The sequence below is a fragment of the Eurosta solidaginis genome, chromosome 3 (assembly GCF_040869045.1).
Source record: "Eurosta solidaginis isolate ZX-2024a chromosome 3, ASM4086904v1, whole genome shotgun sequence".
NCBI lineage: Eukaryota > Metazoa > Arthropoda > Insecta > Diptera > Tephritidae > Eurosta > Eurosta solidaginis.
Genome location: NC_090321.1, coordinates 233,792,152 through 233,809,829, shown reverse-complemented (window position 1 = coordinate 233,809,829; position 17,678 = coordinate 233,792,152). Strand labels below are relative to the sequence as shown.

The 17,678-nt window shown below is 36.0% G+C and overlaps 1 protein-coding gene across 7 annotated transcripts in view; it reads right to left on the bottom strand.

Annotated features, from left to right (window-relative positions):
• Positions 1-17,678, bottom strand: part of twz (BTB/POZ domain-containing protein twz) — a 173,433-nt gene that overhangs the window by 71,753 nt on the left and 84,002 nt on the right. The window contains exon 4 of one of the 7 annotated variants that reach the window (XM_067775590.1): positions 16,914-16,961. The exons of the other annotated variants lie outside the window; for them this stretch is intronic. The gene's annotated coding sequence lies outside the window, so the exon portion shown is untranslated. The remainder of the gene's footprint in view (positions 1-16,913; positions 16,962-17,678) is intronic. 7 annotated transcript variants of the gene reach the window in all.

Genomic DNA, 17,678 nt, shown 5'->3' with positions numbered 1-17,678 from the left:
AAAAAAAAATGTTTGTTTAAAGTCAAATTTTAACAAAAAATTTTATATCTTTTCAGTATAAAAGTAAATTATATCAACATTCGACTCCAATAATGATATGGTGCAACAAAATACAAAGATAAAAGAAAATTTCAAAATGGGCGTAACTCAGCCCTTTTTCATTTAATTCGTCTAGAATACTTTTAATGCCATAAGTCGAACAAAAATTTACCAATCCCTGTGAAATTTGGTAGGGACATAGATTCTATAACGGTAACTGTGAAAATGGGTGAAATCGGTTGAAGCCAAACCCAGTTTTTATACACAGTGGACCGTCTGTTCTTCCGCTCGGTCGTTAACACTATAACTTGCGCAAAAACGATATATCTTAACTAAACTTTGTTCACGTACTTATCTGAATACACTTTATCTTGGTTTCAAATATGGCCGAAATCCGACTATGACCACTCCAACTTTTCCGATATCGAAAATTACGAAAAATGAAAAAAATGCCATAATTCTGTACCAAATATGAAAAAAGAGATGAAACATGGTAATTGGATTAGTTTATTAACGCAAAATATAACTTTAGAAAAAACTTTGTAAAATGGGTGTGATACCTACCATATTAAGTAGAAGAAAATGAAAAAGTTCTGCAAGGCGAAATCAAAAGCCCTTGGAATCTTGGCAGGAGTGCTGTTCGTGGTATGACATATATAAATAAATTAGCGGTACCCGACAGAAGATATTCTGGGTCACTCTGATCCACATTTTGGTCGATATCTCGAAAAGGCGTCCACCTATAGACGTCCACTTAGGCCCACTACGTTTTAAATAATCATTAACACCTTTAATTTGATACACATGTCATACAAACACATTCCAGGGTTACCCTTAGGTTCATTTTGCTAAATGGTGATTTTCCCTTATTTTGTCTCCAAAGCTCTCAGCTGAGTATGTAATGTTCGGTTACATCCGAACTTAGCTTTCCTTACTTGTTTTTCATTTTTTTGTCTCTCTCAGTGATTAATTTTTATTTTCAAATATTTTTTTTTAAATTCACTGAGATTTTTTTTAGTGTGACTTATTGCCCAAGGTTTTTTTAAACTGTTATTTTGCGGCCGACATAAGTTTATTGAATGTATATATCTATCATCTATTCTGTTAGAAATAACATAATGCTAACTTAACATTAGGTTATTACAACGGTCTGTAAATAATTGTTACTAGCCGGACCCGTGCGCATCTTGCGCAACAAATATAAAAGTCTCATATCAAATATCAACAATTATAAAAGTCTCAAATCAAATATCAACAGAAATCAGCTGTACTATCAATCAGTCATCTATCAATAAAAAGTTGTATGCGCTTGCGCTGCCATCTAGCGAATGATAGCAACTGCCGGTAATGCAGTGATGACTCTAATCAAATATAATATGCTCACAATCGTTTATTTTTAACAAATTATTTTAACAAAACATATACAAAAGCACTACGACCAATAATGCCCAAAGCTCGCTATAAGCACGAATTTCCATCTTTGCAACCAAAACTTTATTTATAAATTTGGATCCCAAATAAGGGCGAAAAAGGGACCTTCACATAAAAGCCGCACCTAGAAATAATATATAAGATTCTACAAAATTTATACCAGAAAACCCACACTAGTTCCCGATCGTATTTTAATGGAACTATATCCAGAACCAGTTTTAAACAATTTCTGGACCATTTGGGAATAATTTTATAAGCGTGTCGAGACTTTTTTGTAGTAATGTTGGGATCATTCCGGGACAATTTTGAGATCCCCTCGGTATTGTTTTAGGTAATATTGCGAGATCAGTTTAATTAATTTTAGATTTACAATTATCTTTACGATTATTTTGGTATTATTTCAGGACTATTTCTTGATTATTTCGGCAATACTGTGAGATCATTATGGAATCACATTGGGAACATTCGTGAGCCATTTCGTCATAATTATGGGATTATGTAACTGACTATTTCGGGATAACTATTTATAGCGCTGTTTTTCGATACCTTTTTGATAGCATATCGATATTTTTCTTTGATTTTATTTCCTTCACCCTTCTCTTCAATTCTTCACACATCAAAAATACATGTATGTTTAAAAGAAAGATGTGGTTGTCTGGTGCAACAATTGTGTAACGGCAACCGCCCCTTTCGAATTCCATCTCAGTAATTTCCTTGAGAAAATTTTGGTGAAAATGTCCCAGCTTAGACAAAGGCTCTGAGAAGGAAATTACCGTAATTAATAATGTTTGAGGGGAATAGCTGAAGTGTATATTGTATTCAGAGTTCCACTGGGAACTTGTGTTCGTCTTCTCTATAAATATGCTTTAAGTAAGCTTATCAAACGATGGAAAACATTATCTCCTGCAGAGCAGCGATATTGTACTGGCCGAAGTTGGATTGCGTTTGATCTGCCGGCATTACTAAATTCAACAAGGCTCACCCATCAAATGAGAGATTTGACGGAACACTGTCCAAGTGGGAGTCTATACGATGAAAACTGTATAATGGTGGTGAAATCAGAAAGTTACTTCATTCTTGACTGCACAGCTTCTGACAAAAGTGAGCGAAAAAGTTTGGGGTCTCGGCTTGCTTGAAAATTCGAAGGATTTTCCTGCGGTCGTGGTTGGTCATATTTAAAATGATGTCATTATTTGCCATCGACTGTTTTAGTAGCTATGACCTACGATACCGTTAGCGTATGTGAAGCCACAACCAATAAATTTCCACTGCTGCTGTGACTAACACTCCACCTACCTTATCCTATCTTATATATAGGCAATTAGATTATTATATGCAAATGGTGGTCAGTTCATAATTTTTTAATTTCGCGCCAATTCCAAACACCAATTGAATCTAAAAAATTAGATCGGGTGTTACGTTTCCGCTTTATTCATAGTTCGGGTATTAAATTCAAAGAGATCGTGTTTAGATTGATTTGACGTCGCGTGTTTTTATATGCATTTTCATATGCCCTGGGACCCAACAGAGATGTATGTTTCTCTCTATCCCAATTGTTTCCAGGGATTGCTTCCACCCTAACACACTTTTAGTTGTTTTGCCATGCGCGATTATTTACATTATTGTTGCTTGATTGTCAATATAAAAGTTGACACGGCTAGAGTTTAAGCTATTTTCTTTCAGTGTTTCTGCTTTGGTTATGGCTAATACTTCCGCCTGAAAAACGCTACAGTGATCCGGCAGAGTGTAGGATCTGTTTATTGCCGAATCTGCGCTGTACGCGCAAACCCTAGTCCATTATCTTAGAACCATCGGTGTACATATATATCGCCTCGTCCGCCATTTAGGCACCCCTTCGTCATCTTTTCCCCTTTATTGTGGTTCCTAGAGCCCCTTCGAAGCGCAGTACGGACCCAAGACATTTTTTACAATATATTAATATTGTAACAAATTCTGGGGATTTCTGATATTTGTGCACCTTCTGCTAACGTTCGAATCACTAAACTGTTGAATAAATCACTCCAGTATTCAGTATTGCAAACTGGTCTTTATTTAGATTACTTTGTGAGTAGTACTTCACAATTATACTTCAAAAAAAAAATAGCGTGTTTAAATCAAAACTGATTAGTTATCTCTGTTGCCTCATGCGCATATTTCTCCAAAGGTCTAGACGTTTCCCGTTCTGGAACTGTTGTATCTCCTGCTTGGTGATTTAGTTATATGCATGTGTATGTATGAGTAAGAACTTCGGCTGATGACTACATGTGTGTGTGTGTGAGATATCTCTTCACCTCGAGCTGCTGGTTATGTCGCCTTCCATGGATGTGTGTACATGATGATTGATGTGTTCATGTACACAAGTGTGTTGTTTTAATGGTTTTGTGTTGTGATTATTTACTAACAGCATTGTGATGCTAATATTCGCCACAATATGCTTTCAATACACCCCTTCCTTTAACTGTAACCAGCTTTGCTCTTTTGCCATCCAAATAATAATTATGTGCTTTGCTTTCTTGCATTTATCCTCCTACGTATTATTTTGCAAATCGGTTACAAAAGAATAGGTCTTCAGGCTAGGAAGTCATAGTTAACGAACTAATAAGTATTTAATTACATAATTAAATATGTTAAATTATGTGCGTTTTATATATAATTAGGATCAGTTACGTCATTGAATAACCAAGCATAATAACTAAAGTGTATTTAAATTGGTAAAAATTAAATAACCTTTCATAGTATTTAGGATTATAGGCATATCGGTATATACCTGCGTGTGTATATTCATATTTATGCTCCATAATATATATTAACACCTTACCACTAAACAACTGAGTAACAATATAACTACATTACATCCATCCACTTTAACAAATTTTTCAATCAGTGACGTAATACAAGAAGTCGACAGCTTAACAACAAGAACAACATCAAGCAAAAAATAAACGACAAACAGTAGCCACAACAGAGAGCATAGCGAATTTTCATTGCCAATGCGAATGTGCAACAGATGCAACAAGCCATCAAAGCTAAGATGCACCAAGAAGTATTTATGTGTGTATGTATATACATATATATACATAACTAAATCAACAACTTAAACTCTATCATCTTGTGAGTCAACAGCCCACAAAGCAATTGTACCACAATTTACTATTCAATTCTTCGCTATTCAGTCTTAAATATTATATAAGGCCATTAGATCTCTTGACTACGACCCCCTCCATATATGTACAGTACAGTCGAAAAGTATTAGAACAAGTTGAAAAAAGTTGTTTTTGTCAGTGCATTGTATAATTTATTAAAATATTATTCATATTTTCGTAGTTCTATGCTTCGAAGACATTTTTAATGAATTTTACTGAAATTTCCATCAAAATTTATAAGAAAACAGTGAACATGTTACTTTGTGCGATTTTCTTTAAAATGGCCACCTTTTGCTTCGATGACTGCAGCGCACAATTTCGGAATTCTTTCGAAGAGGTCAGGAGGGCTTGTTGGCTGGCTTTAAATCTCTCACACGTCGATCCTATTCTTCCTACAATAGCTCGATGGGATTTAAGTCGGGGGATTTTGGTAGCCACTCCATTGTATCAAGGTTAGCTCGGTATTTTTTCATTCTAAATAAGAAGTACAATCTTTTGATGTATGTTTCAGATCGTTAGCTTGTCCGTAAATGAATCCACGACCAATCAAATTAATACCAGATGGTATTGCACAGCATTAGAGTATACTGCGATGCTGCTCTTTTTTCGTAATTCCCTCAATTTTTTTTTAGTTGACTAACGCCACCGTAGCTGAAACGGCCCCAAACCATCAGTGAGCTACCGCCATGTTTCACAATTGGCAAAATTCAATGCTTTGAATCTTTCATTGAGGTTTCTGCGAATATATTGACGCTTATGGCTATCGAAAAGTTCAAATTTTGATTCGTCTGACCATAAAACTGATTTCCATTGATCAATAGTCCAGTCAATATGTTCTTGAGCGAACTTCAGTCTTTACTGTTTATTTATTGGCCGTAGAAGTGGCTTTCTGACAGCAATGCGTCTAATCGTATTTTCTTTAAACCGGCCTTTGACTGTCATGAGAGATATTGGTGAATCCAAGTCTTCGTTGATTTTAGCACGAATTTCTTATGCAGATTTCCATCGATTGGCCTTATTATTGCATATATTTCGTTGTCGATTCTTTGATTTGTCTTCCTTGGTCGACCAGATCGTTTTCTGTTAGTATTTTGTCCAGTTTCCCGATATCTTCTAATGGCCGTATGAACTGAACACAAAGATATTTTCAAAAGTTTGGCTATTTCACGGTAGTTTTTCCCTGTTTTTCAATATGGAGTTGTATAATTCTGTGGCTAAACTGACAACAACATACATATCTATCTTGTTCTAATACTTTCCGACTGTACTGTAGGTAAGTATGTATACATGTACGTTGAAGTGTTTGTGTGAATGCATGTTTATGTGTGAATGCAAAGACGATGCACCATCAGATCTCACACATTTATTTGTGAGAAATTGCCGCAGGCGCTTTGATGTCAAAGTAAGTTGATAGTTACCCAAGTAAGCAAAAGTCGTAAGTCGGTCTGTCAGCCTGTCTCCGTTCTTACCATTCAAGTATATTTGGTGATCCAACACAAATCTTCTGGACGTAGAGTCAATTGGAATGTTGTTGTAGCAGCATGAATAACTCAACTTCGTTTATGCAGACACAGCCATAGAGAGTTAAGTTGACTTACTAACGCAGGCAAGACAATAAACGTACTATTGAGTTAAGAAGAAGATATAACAACAAAATAGATGCAACTAAGATACTTCATTCATTTGTTCATTTACATATACATATATATGGGTATTTATTAGTATGCGCGATCCGAATGAACGCTTTGCCTAATATTAGTTATATACTCCTGGCAACATTTATGTCATGTGAGAATGGAATTTAGATATTATTATAATTAAATATTCATATTTTATACATATATATTAAATTCTCGTGTCACGGTGTCTGTGCTTGAGCTAATTGAGTAGGTCTGAGAATCGGATCTTATCAATTTTTCATATCACACAATGGTAAATGTGCTCCACCCCTAACGTTTTTTTGTTTTGAGACAAAATTGACAGAAAATGTCACAACAGCGACAGATTTGTATTTTCGAGAGATTTAACTTACTAAGGTGATATCTTAGACTACAGTGTCCCGGAAACCAACTATGCTTAGATTAATGACTTCTGCTGATGATCTCGTTGCTGGAGGTTTGAACAATTTGACTTGTCTTTTCCCTGGGCACTAAATCCTATGTTTTCTGAATTGCTTTCTTTCGCAGTTACCTGTAGTTTCCCTGTTTGGAGCCTTTGGGAGTCCACAAATGGACTCTGGCCAATATAGTTCAGCTAAAGCACTTTGCTTGACTACGCAGTCTGTATGTTTATTACACCAATGACCTTGATGCCCATGAGACCATGATATCAAATCATTGTTTTTGACTCCAGGATTATTTAAGATTCCATTGCATGCATTCCTTAACTAAGAAATATTCGTTTAGGACTGACATAATAAGCACATCCCTCTAGGATGAGCTTACCCGTAAACATTGTTCATCTTAAATTTCTATTGCATAGATTTTTGCCTCAAAAGTAGTGAGGTAGTATCCAATTGGTATCGATTTCTTGCCGATCGATCCATGGCTCCCAGCTCCCATTTTTATCGTCATCTAGTTTTGAGTATGTGGATTTCCTGTTTCCCAAAGAGTTCTGTCCACAATGGACAACTCAAAATTTTTTGGGATTCTGTGCGTGGGGCCATTGCATCATGTAGTTGCAATATGCGATTATCTGCTTAATTTAAATGAGAAATATGATCCTAGGCTGAAGTTTCTGTACCAGCTTCTTTTTTGTACTCATTTTTGTTTCAATTCCACCGCAATTTGGTTTTCAGTTATGTTTCCAGTCTTTCCTTTTCAGTTAAAGTTTTATATTGAACTCAATATTTGTTTGGCTTTCGGTTTCTGTTTAATTTTTATTTTATTTCCTGTCCCAGTATCTGACTAAAGGTTTGACATCGGGTCCTGTTCTGTCTTTATTTCGATTTTGGTTACAATTACAATACAGTCTTGCTTACAGTCTTAGACTTAGATCCGATATATGGTCTTTTGCTGGTTCCACTTCCCGCTTCGATTTCTGCTCTTCTATTATTTTGATTCCAGTTCCGCTTTTAGTTTCACTCTGAATTTTACATAAGTTCCAATTTCTGTTTCAACATGTAATTGATGTTTTAGCAGTTCTGCAATAACAACAAACACAACATGTTGAAACCTAAATTGGAAACGAAACCATTTCGGAAACATAACTGAAATTGGAACCCTATTTAATTTGTAGCGTCCCTCGGCTTCAACAACGGCTCCAGATTTCGTTCCGATTTGACTTTTCAGCTTTGGTTTCAAAACGATTTTCTACTCTATTTTTGTTTTCAATCCAGTTTATGTTCCATTTGAGTATAAATTCTTATGTCAGTTTGAGTTCATGTTCGGTTTTGGTGTCGGTGTCGGTTTCGGTGTTGTCTTTATTTTAGTTGCTATTAAATTAATACTAACGAAATTTCGTAAATGGAAAATATTCCAATAATACTCGAATTTGCCAGCAGAGGATCGATGAGACCTGCTTATGTGTTCTGATATATAAGTGAAAGGAAACTTATTTGCCACAATTGCAAACATAGGGTAGGCGGCTTAGCGTTCTCACACATACCAAATGTCTTTTTAAAAAAACTTGAAAAACAGCAGAACAGACAAGTAAGGAAAGCTAAGTTCGGGTGCAACCAAACATTACACACTCAGCTGCCAAATTACAGCTTGTGAAACTTTTAAATTACCTTCTTTTAAAAGTAAGCGGTGCCACGCCCATTGTCCAAAATTTTACTAATTTTCTATTCTGCGTGATAAGGTCAACCCATCTACCAAGCTTCATCGCTTTATCAGTCTTTGGTAATGAATTTTTTCGATTTTTCGAAATTTTCGATATCGAAAAAGTGGGCGTGGTTATAGTCCCACTTTTTTCATTTTAATAGCGATTTGAGATGAGTGCCCAGGAACTTACATACCAAATTTCATTAAGATACCTCAAAATTTACTCAAGTTATCGTGTTTATGGACAGCCGGACGGACGGATATGGCTAAATTAATTTATTTTTTCGCCCAGATCATTTTGATATATATAAGTCTATATCTATCTCGGTTAGTTTATGCCGTTACGGGGTACCGTTATGAGAACAAAATTAATATACTCTGTGAGGTCTCCTCACCTGAGTATAAATATATCAATTACCCTTTGCCACGCAAACGTGATAAAAAATGCCAAAACGGCATCGACACTATCAAAATTACGGCTCACATGTATTCAACAGAATAGCGCACTCAGCTCTCCCATAGCCCCTTGCTCAGCAAATTTGTTGCATTTTGTCTTTGTCAATAAGCATAATTTTTGTGTATTTGTTAACACATTCGTATAAGCGGGATTTGCAACTTTTTTTGGATTTCTCTCACCGCACCGCAACACAATCGACTATGACAATCTTCCCTTAAGCCGGTAACTATTAAACTGCCTTTTGGAGGCATAAAATTCGGCATTGCATAGGTTACATATACCGCTAGCAGCCCAATCAGACTTCCGACAGAGCGACTCTTGTGTATGTACGCTGGTTGCATTCATTTACCTTTACGAAGTTGTTAAACTGCAAAACCAGCAACAACAATAGCAGGGCGACCACAATCGTTGATGCCGCCGCCGCCGCCGGTGTGAGAGTTTTCGTGAATACAGAACGACAATCGACATCAGGCTTACCAGTCGACTAAAGCGGTCCGCAAGCTAATTTGCAAACTCGTTGACCCAAGAATTGACGATTGGCCAGTCTCTACCACCGCCACCACCATAAGGCAGCATGAAAGCAGTGAAGCGAATTTGCGTTCGGAACATCTTCACTTTTGCTATGCTACAATTGTAGCGTTTTGGCTATTTTGTATGTTGTTGACTCTTATTGTTGTATGTTTGGTATTGTTGTTGTTATTGCTGTCGGATAACTGAATAGCTAGCGGGTAAATCGCGAGATTTTCGCACGAAAATCACGTTGATTCAGTTGATATTGTTGTTGTTGCAATGTGTCGCTGTGTGTGACCGCAGCCTCAGCCATTGTGCCTTTCGCTTTATCTTGTCGTCAATATTGAAATGGGATTTTATTGTTGTTGTGATTGACGTTAAATACACAGTCGTGGCAACAATAACAATAGCAATAAGATAAACAGCAAAACCAACAAGAATATGGCTATAAGCCATAGCCAAAATCGTTGTAGCTGAAACGCAACACTGAAGATGAGTCGCCTTTAGCCGGTGAAATATGGGTATTTATTTCAATGCAAAGCTTTACATATAGCACACTCACATACATGTGTATATATATGTACATGTGTGTCGATATTGTGGTTTCCCACCAAAATATGTTGCTGGTATAAAAAGATTATTTGATCAAATCTTATAAATCAAAATGGATGTGTGGGTACTGATTTTCACAAAATTTTCTGGGTAGGTTCATGTGCTCAAGAGTGGAAGTGGAGTTAGGAATGAGTGGAACAATACAAACAAACACAAATTTAAAATTCGCTATATTTGTTATATTAGGTAAATTTGAGGTCATACCACATAGGTGGGTGAAAGCGGGAGTGAAGTAAGAACGGGAGTTGAACACAAATTTGAATGCTCGATATCTCCGTAGGGATACCAAAATTTGGTATAAAGATTCCATATATGAGGTTATTTAGATAGAAGAGGTAGAAGAAGTGGAAGGGGGAGTGAGAGACGGAATGAGAGTAGAAATGAGAATGGCATTAAATAAGGGAATGGGTTTGGGAGTGAAAGGGAGAGAGAGAATTATAATCAGAAGGGAGTGGAGATAAAGGGAATAAGGAAAGGACAGCAGAGAGAGTATTTTCAATGATATAGAGAAGGGATGTCGTCCTCCGGGTATGCTAGCAATTAAGTATAACATAAAGATATGTGAAAATAATATCTCGACTGCTGGATGGGAATACCATCCTACCTTAATTGATGTTGCGTAAAAACTCTATCCCAGAATTTTTTTAAAAATATACTGAATTTTCGACTAGAAGAGGCATTTTTGAAAAAAAGTCTGAGATAGGTCGTTCTTCAAGCGAATTCTTAATTAAAATTTGTTGAGAAAAGATTTATGATAGGACGTTCTCGAGACGATAGCCGAGATAGGGTGATATTCCTCTAGTAGATCTGTTATATGCAACACTCCTTCTCACAGGGGCGCACTAGTTCATGTCAACTAACTAGATTTGGCTTCAAAGTTGCAAATACCATCATTATCCGTTGCATCACTGACCCATATTTCGGGCACCAGTGCCGATCAAGCCTTCCTTCACCTCACTCTGTGAAGATATTCCCCTTCTTCCGCTTCGAAATTTAATTTTCTAGAGTAGTTTGAAATATATAATGGTAATATTAGCTCATTTATGAAATTTCGTTGCTCATAATTTTGTAAGGACTAAAATTTAAACTCACAATAGACTGAAAACTTACATTAAAAAATTATTAAAAAATTGAATGAAGAAAATCCAGTAAAGGAACTTAAATTCAAAGTGTGACCAAAGTTGAAACTAAGGCATAATTTAAAATAAAATTAAAACTGAAAAGACATAGTCTAAATAAAAAACCGCAATTAGTATCAACATCTATAATAAAAAAGGTAAACCGAGATCGAAACTGAGAAATGAGAATGAAATCAAGGCTATAATCAAAGCCGAAATCAAAAACGAGCTGTAAGCAGAGCTGCAACTTAAACTGAGCCTTAAAATTAAGCTAAAGTACAAAACAATATTGCACTGAAAGCAAAATTGTAGTTTAAACAAAAGCAGAACCGAACCCCTAACCGCAATCGATACCAAACTAAGACAATTAAAATAAATTTGAAAACGAATTTGAATATGAAACCAAGATCAATGCCGAAATTCAAAACTGTATTTGAAAACAAAGTTCGAATAAAACCAATATGAGACTTGAGATCAAAGTCATAGCCGAAGCTTAAATTTCTTGGACCCAAAGAAGGCAATAAACTCAATCCAAATTTAAACTGAAATCGGAACAAAAACGACTTTCACCTATTGCTTTCGATAAAAACATTTCCCAACATGGTCAAGCCAGTATAGCTGAGCTTGTATTATCCAAATTATTATTCGAGTATAACGGATGAGATAAAATTATTGCTCACGTTCATTTGTGAAAAGTGTAAGGTCTTCGGCACAGTGAAAGACATTCCCGTCCTTACTTGCTCAGCTATGTAAATGGAATAGCTGACAAAGGGGATGAGGCTCTGCAACGCCCATCTGGGTACTTATGGAGTCATCCTTTATGTCTATATCCGTACAAGGTTTGTACAACTCGTCATTAAATTTTCTCGAATACCAACCTTGATGATATACATATATGTATGTATGTATATCAAAGAATATATAAGCCCATACCTGCAAAGCCTTGGCTGATAAGCTGCAGCAATTACTTTATCAAGTCCTCATTGGACGCCAGACTAATTAGTTTTGTCTGTATTTAATTTCTCCAGCTCTCTTCTTATGATCTCTCACGTAATTTTGTGCTGGGTTTATTTATTTATATTTTATTTGTGCGTTTATCAATATCTATGTGTAGTTGTGTTTATAAATCTGTTTGTACGCCGCCCAAAGGTTTGGGGAATATGTGCGCTTCTTTGGGAACAAATAACATTTCGTTTCACATCAGAGTTCCAAAATAAGAATAAGACGAAAAATCATTTGGCATGTCAATAAGAGAAATGTTAAGCTACTTTTAAAAAGTAAAATATATTACTAAGGCAATGCCACAACTACCTAATTAAATCTCCTTGTTGATTTATTTGTTAACAGATATACTACATATTTATATATCTCGGTTTGATTGGACAAACAACCCAACTTCTGATTTCTCCATCCACCAAATTCCAGTATCATTCCACAAACTTAATCTACGGACGATTTGGAGCGCAGATGCATTTCGACACATCTTAATGGGTATGCTTTTTATCCTCTTCCAAAACAACACAAGAAGAATTCAAAAAGTTGCGTTTTCAAATGCGTTGGGGTTTGTGGAATCTTAAATGTGGTAAAGTATTTCCATTTTCAATAATTCATTAAATTATTGTCGCTTAACCATTCATGAGATTTTAGCTGTTTCGCAACAAGTCACGTCTACCTTTTATTGCAATAGCTGACGCCAATTGGGAGCACCAAGTGGAGGGTTCCCTCTTTCTCTGCCACCAAGCTGCGACGTCGACGGAAATACTTTCTTGGCCGGAGAGTTTCGCATGACATGACTAGCCAGCGAAGCCTGCACTATCTACATATTTATCTACGTAAGGCTCATACAGCGCATCATAACATCTCCTTCGATACTCGCTTTCGACATCAGGGACAGGTCCGTAAATCTTCCGGAGAACTTTTCTCCCGAACACTCCAAGAGCCACATCATATTCTCACGACACTGTCCATTTTTCCGCGCCATACATCAGGATAGGTATGATAAGCGTCTTGTACAGCGCAATTTTTGTTCGTTGATAGAGGACTTTACTTTCAATTACCTACGCCGTCCAAAGTAGCACTTGCTGGCAAGAGTTATAATTTGATTTCCAAGCTGACATTGTTTTTTTCTACTATGCTGGTTACCAAATAGACGACATTCTCACAGTGTCGGTTTTGTATCCGTCATTATAACAGTGATGTGGCTACCAAGGCGTGAATGTGCTGGTTCTTTCTCAAATGACAGCAGGTTTTTGTGTTTGTGAATTCCGAAATTATCCTTTTTAATTTTTCATCGTGAAAAATATTCCAAATATGAATTTTTCTTTTGCGTTCATTATGATAGTGAACTTTTTGATATGCTTTATTTCAAACTTACGCCAGCGCTAAATCGACGCAAAAGTCGAATGCGCTCGGGCCTTTATTGTATTTTCTATATATTTTCAATCGCACTGTTATTCAGGTAGGGGATTCGATATATTTACATCAGACATTGCTCAATTGAGCCAGACTTGCTTCACACATATTTTTATTTGTTGTTTTTTTTCAAGTATTGCTTCGTCCCATCCAAAAAGTGCTGTTTCAACACGATTTCACCAGAGAGATAAGGGTGTTAGAGGCGTTTTGTCCTCATTGTAATTGAAATTTGGATGGTGTTAGGTGATCACACGTTACAAGCAGGACATACATACATTGAGTACGTCGGGGTTTATCCTGGATAAATAAGAGTTTAACCTATTACAGTATCCACATTGAAGTTGAGTTAGACGTATATCCCTGGGGAGGATGCTTTCGTCAATTGCGAGTTCAGGGTATTCGTCTTTGAGAACGAGGTTCACCGGACATTTGTAGGTAATCCAACTACTTTTTGTCTATACCTGAAGGCCTTTTCGTGCTCCTTTTCTTCATACGGCGGACTTTTTAAGTACCGGATATATTAATACTACTTACGGAGTTTACTTCTTAAGTTTTTGGAAGCTGTCGTGACTTTAGCTATATATTTCTTGTATTATTTATAGGCCTTTCAAACAGTTGAGTATCTTAGCAACAATTGCAATAGTTTCAGTTTAAGTTTTTTTTTCTCGAAAAAACGTAATAAATGCGAACTAACATTACTTTTCGAGTAAAAGTGCTCGAATTTTTTCTTTCAATCAGCCACATATTTTTCGAATGTTTTGTACTGTGTGTACTGTGTCACTTTTATTAGTTTAGGAGATGTAATTTTTTTTTTTTTTGCAATCTGAATGCCTTTGAAGTGTGTGTTACTTGCTGAAGAAATTAAAGTAAATAACTACTTATCGCAGATCTACTACACATTTTCAATCCACCATATTTCTGGGAGGATTGGCTAAAAACGTGCAGGTAAATCAGGTAATTTTGTGAACCATTGATTTACATATCTAAGAAATGCACATATACAACGGTACCTGCCACCGCGAACAATGCATAAATGACATCCAATTGGCAGACTATACCTATAATGGTACTGAAAATGGCACAACGCCACACTCGATTTACTTGTATATCAAATTTGACAATATTTGATGGAAAGCAATTTTTGTTTAAAATCATCTTTCAAATTGATTGAGAGTTATTCTGGAGCTATGTTTCACATACCGCAACTAATGCATGTTAATATATATGTAAACCCGTGTATCTTCATGCTCATAATATAAGACAGTCTGTTAAATGAGTGATTTCGCCTACTTTAAGACACCAATTTGCGGATGTTTGTCGTCTTTTTGTGCTCATTTTCTCTTTCTTTTCTTTTGTTTTGTTCGTGAGATTCAATTTTTGGTTTTAGTTATGAATGCATTGCTAAATTTGTGGGAGGGCTGTTAATTAGGTGGAATTGTTTTATGAGTCATAGGTATTTCAAAGACGTACATATTTGCCTACAAATGCATAATTTTTAATGGGAATTGGGTCATTTGCAATTCGAGTGGGAAAACAGGTGTGGGAAATTTTCAATAACAAACTAGAAAGTATGCAATTGTAACGCCCATACAATCAGGGGCGGATCCAGCACGATTTGGGAGGGGACGATTTAAGTCAACTTTTTAAGTAAGATAAAGTGACCTTAAAATATTTCCTACAAACACACATACATATCTTCACTCATCTACAAAAGTCATCATCACTCAGAGTTTTCCAGTTTTTACTAAGTTTTGCTTCGACCTTCATTATTTTCGATATTTTTATAAAAATATGTATTATTATATAACACCAACAATCTAAATATAATACACTTAAGACTTTTTAGAAAATTCGGGAAAATTCCGTGAAATTTTCATGCAAATTTTTAGCTTTCAGTAAGAATTTTTAGAATTTATCTCTCAGATGGGGTTTTGCATGAACGTATGCGGGCAATCAAAGAGAGATTTTTATACTCAGCTGAGCAGAGCTCACAGAGTATATTAACTTTGTTCGCATAACGGTAATCCGTAGCGGCATAAACTAATCGAGATAGATATAGCCTTCTATATATCAAAATGATCTGGGCGAAAAAAGAAATTTATTTAGCCATGTCCGTCCGTCCGTCCTTCCGTCTGTCCGTCCGCCCGTTCGTAAACACGATAACTTGAGTAAGTTTTGAGGTATCTCCTTGAAATTTGGTATGTAGGTTCCTGGGCGCTTATCTCAGATCGCAATTTATAATAAACGAAATCAGACTACAACCACGCCCACTTTTTCGATATCGAAAATTTCGGAAAACCGAAAAAGTGTGATAATTCGTTACCAAAGACGGATCAAGCGATGAAACTTGGTAGGTGCGATGACCTTATGACGCAAAATAAAAAATAGTAAAATTTTGGACTATGGGCGTGGCTCCGCCCACTTTTAAAAGAAGGTAATTTAAAACTTTTGCAAGCTGTAATTTGGCAATCGTTGAAGAATTAGCAAAATCGGATGACCAACAAGCCGACTTGTACAAAAAATTGTTTAAAGTCAAATTTTAACAAAAAATTTTATATCTTTACAGTATATAAGTAAATTATGTCCATGTTCAACTCCAGTAATGATATGGTGCAACAAAATACAAAAATAAAAGAAAATTTCAAAACGGGCGGGCTCCGCCCTTTTTCATTAAATTCGTCTAGAATATTTTTAATGCCATAAGTCGAACAAAAATTTAACAATCCTTGTGAAATTTGGTAGGGGCTTATACTGTTTTCACACAGAAACTTAATGATCTCATTTCACCTGCTAATGAAATCGGAAATTTTTTGCTTTCACATAGAAGTAACTGCTCGATTAGTATGAAGGATGAGAGGAACAATCATGTCAGAACGATACAAGGTGGGAGCATGGTGACATACCTACAAACAAAAAAAATTCCATGTACTTGTAAATTCGATGGACAAATGTCAAAATCGTGTTGCGCCGGTAGCTGATTTATCAAATCAAATAAAAAAGGTTATAATCAGCTGTTCGATGCGGCCACCTTATATCGTTCCGCCATGCAGACAATGACATTTGCTTTGAAAACTAAGAAACGGAAACGGAAGCGGAACGCTGCCAACGGAGTTGCATTGTGCTTTTGACTTCATTAGGCATTCGATTAGCTACTAATGAAATAATAATAGATTCGAATTTTGTAGGGAAGATTGAGCTCAATAAGCGTCTTAATGTAGAAAATTGCCTTTATTATTCAATAAGCCGTCTGTGTGAAATTAGTATTAGACTCTAGGACGATAACTATTTTCTGTGAAAATGGGCAAAATCGGTTGAAGCCACGCCCAATTTTTATACACAGTCTTCCGTCTGTCCTTCGCTCGGCCGTTAACACGATAACTTCAGCAAAAATCGATATATCTTTACTAAACTTAGTTCACGTACTTACCTGAATGCACTTTATCTTGGTGGCCGAAATCCGACTATGAAACGCCCACTTTTTCCATATCGAAAATTACGAAAAAAGAAAAAAAAAAATGCCATAATTCTATACCAAATATGAAAAACGAGATGAAACATGGTAATTGGATTGGTTTATTGACGCAAAAAATAACTTTAGAAAAAAACTTGTTAAAATGGGTGTGACACCTACAATATTAAGTAGAAGAAAATGAAAAAGTTCTGCAGGGCGAAATCAAAATCTCTTGGAATCTTTGCAGGAATACTCTTCGTGGTATTACATATATAAATAAATTAGCGGTACCCGACAGATGACATTCTGGGTCGCCCTGGTCCACATTTTGGTCGATATCTCGAAAACGCCTTCAAATATATAACTAAGGGCCACTCCCTTTTAAAACCCTCATTAATACCTCTTTGATACCCATATCGTACAAACACATTCTAGAGTCACCCTTGGTCCACCCGATATCTAACGTTCCTGCTTCATCATGAACGACTGCCAAATTACAGCTTGCAAAACTTTTAAATTACCTTCTTTTAAAATAGGGCGGTGCCACGCCCATTGTTCAAAATTTTCTAAATTTCTATTCTGCGTCATAAGTTCAACTCACCTACCAAGTTTCATCGCTTTATCCATCTTTGGTAATGAATTATTGCACTTTTAAGGTTTTTCGAAATTTTCGATATCGAAAAAGTGGGCGTGGTTATTGTCCGATATCGTTCATTTTAAATAATGATCTGAGATGAGTAC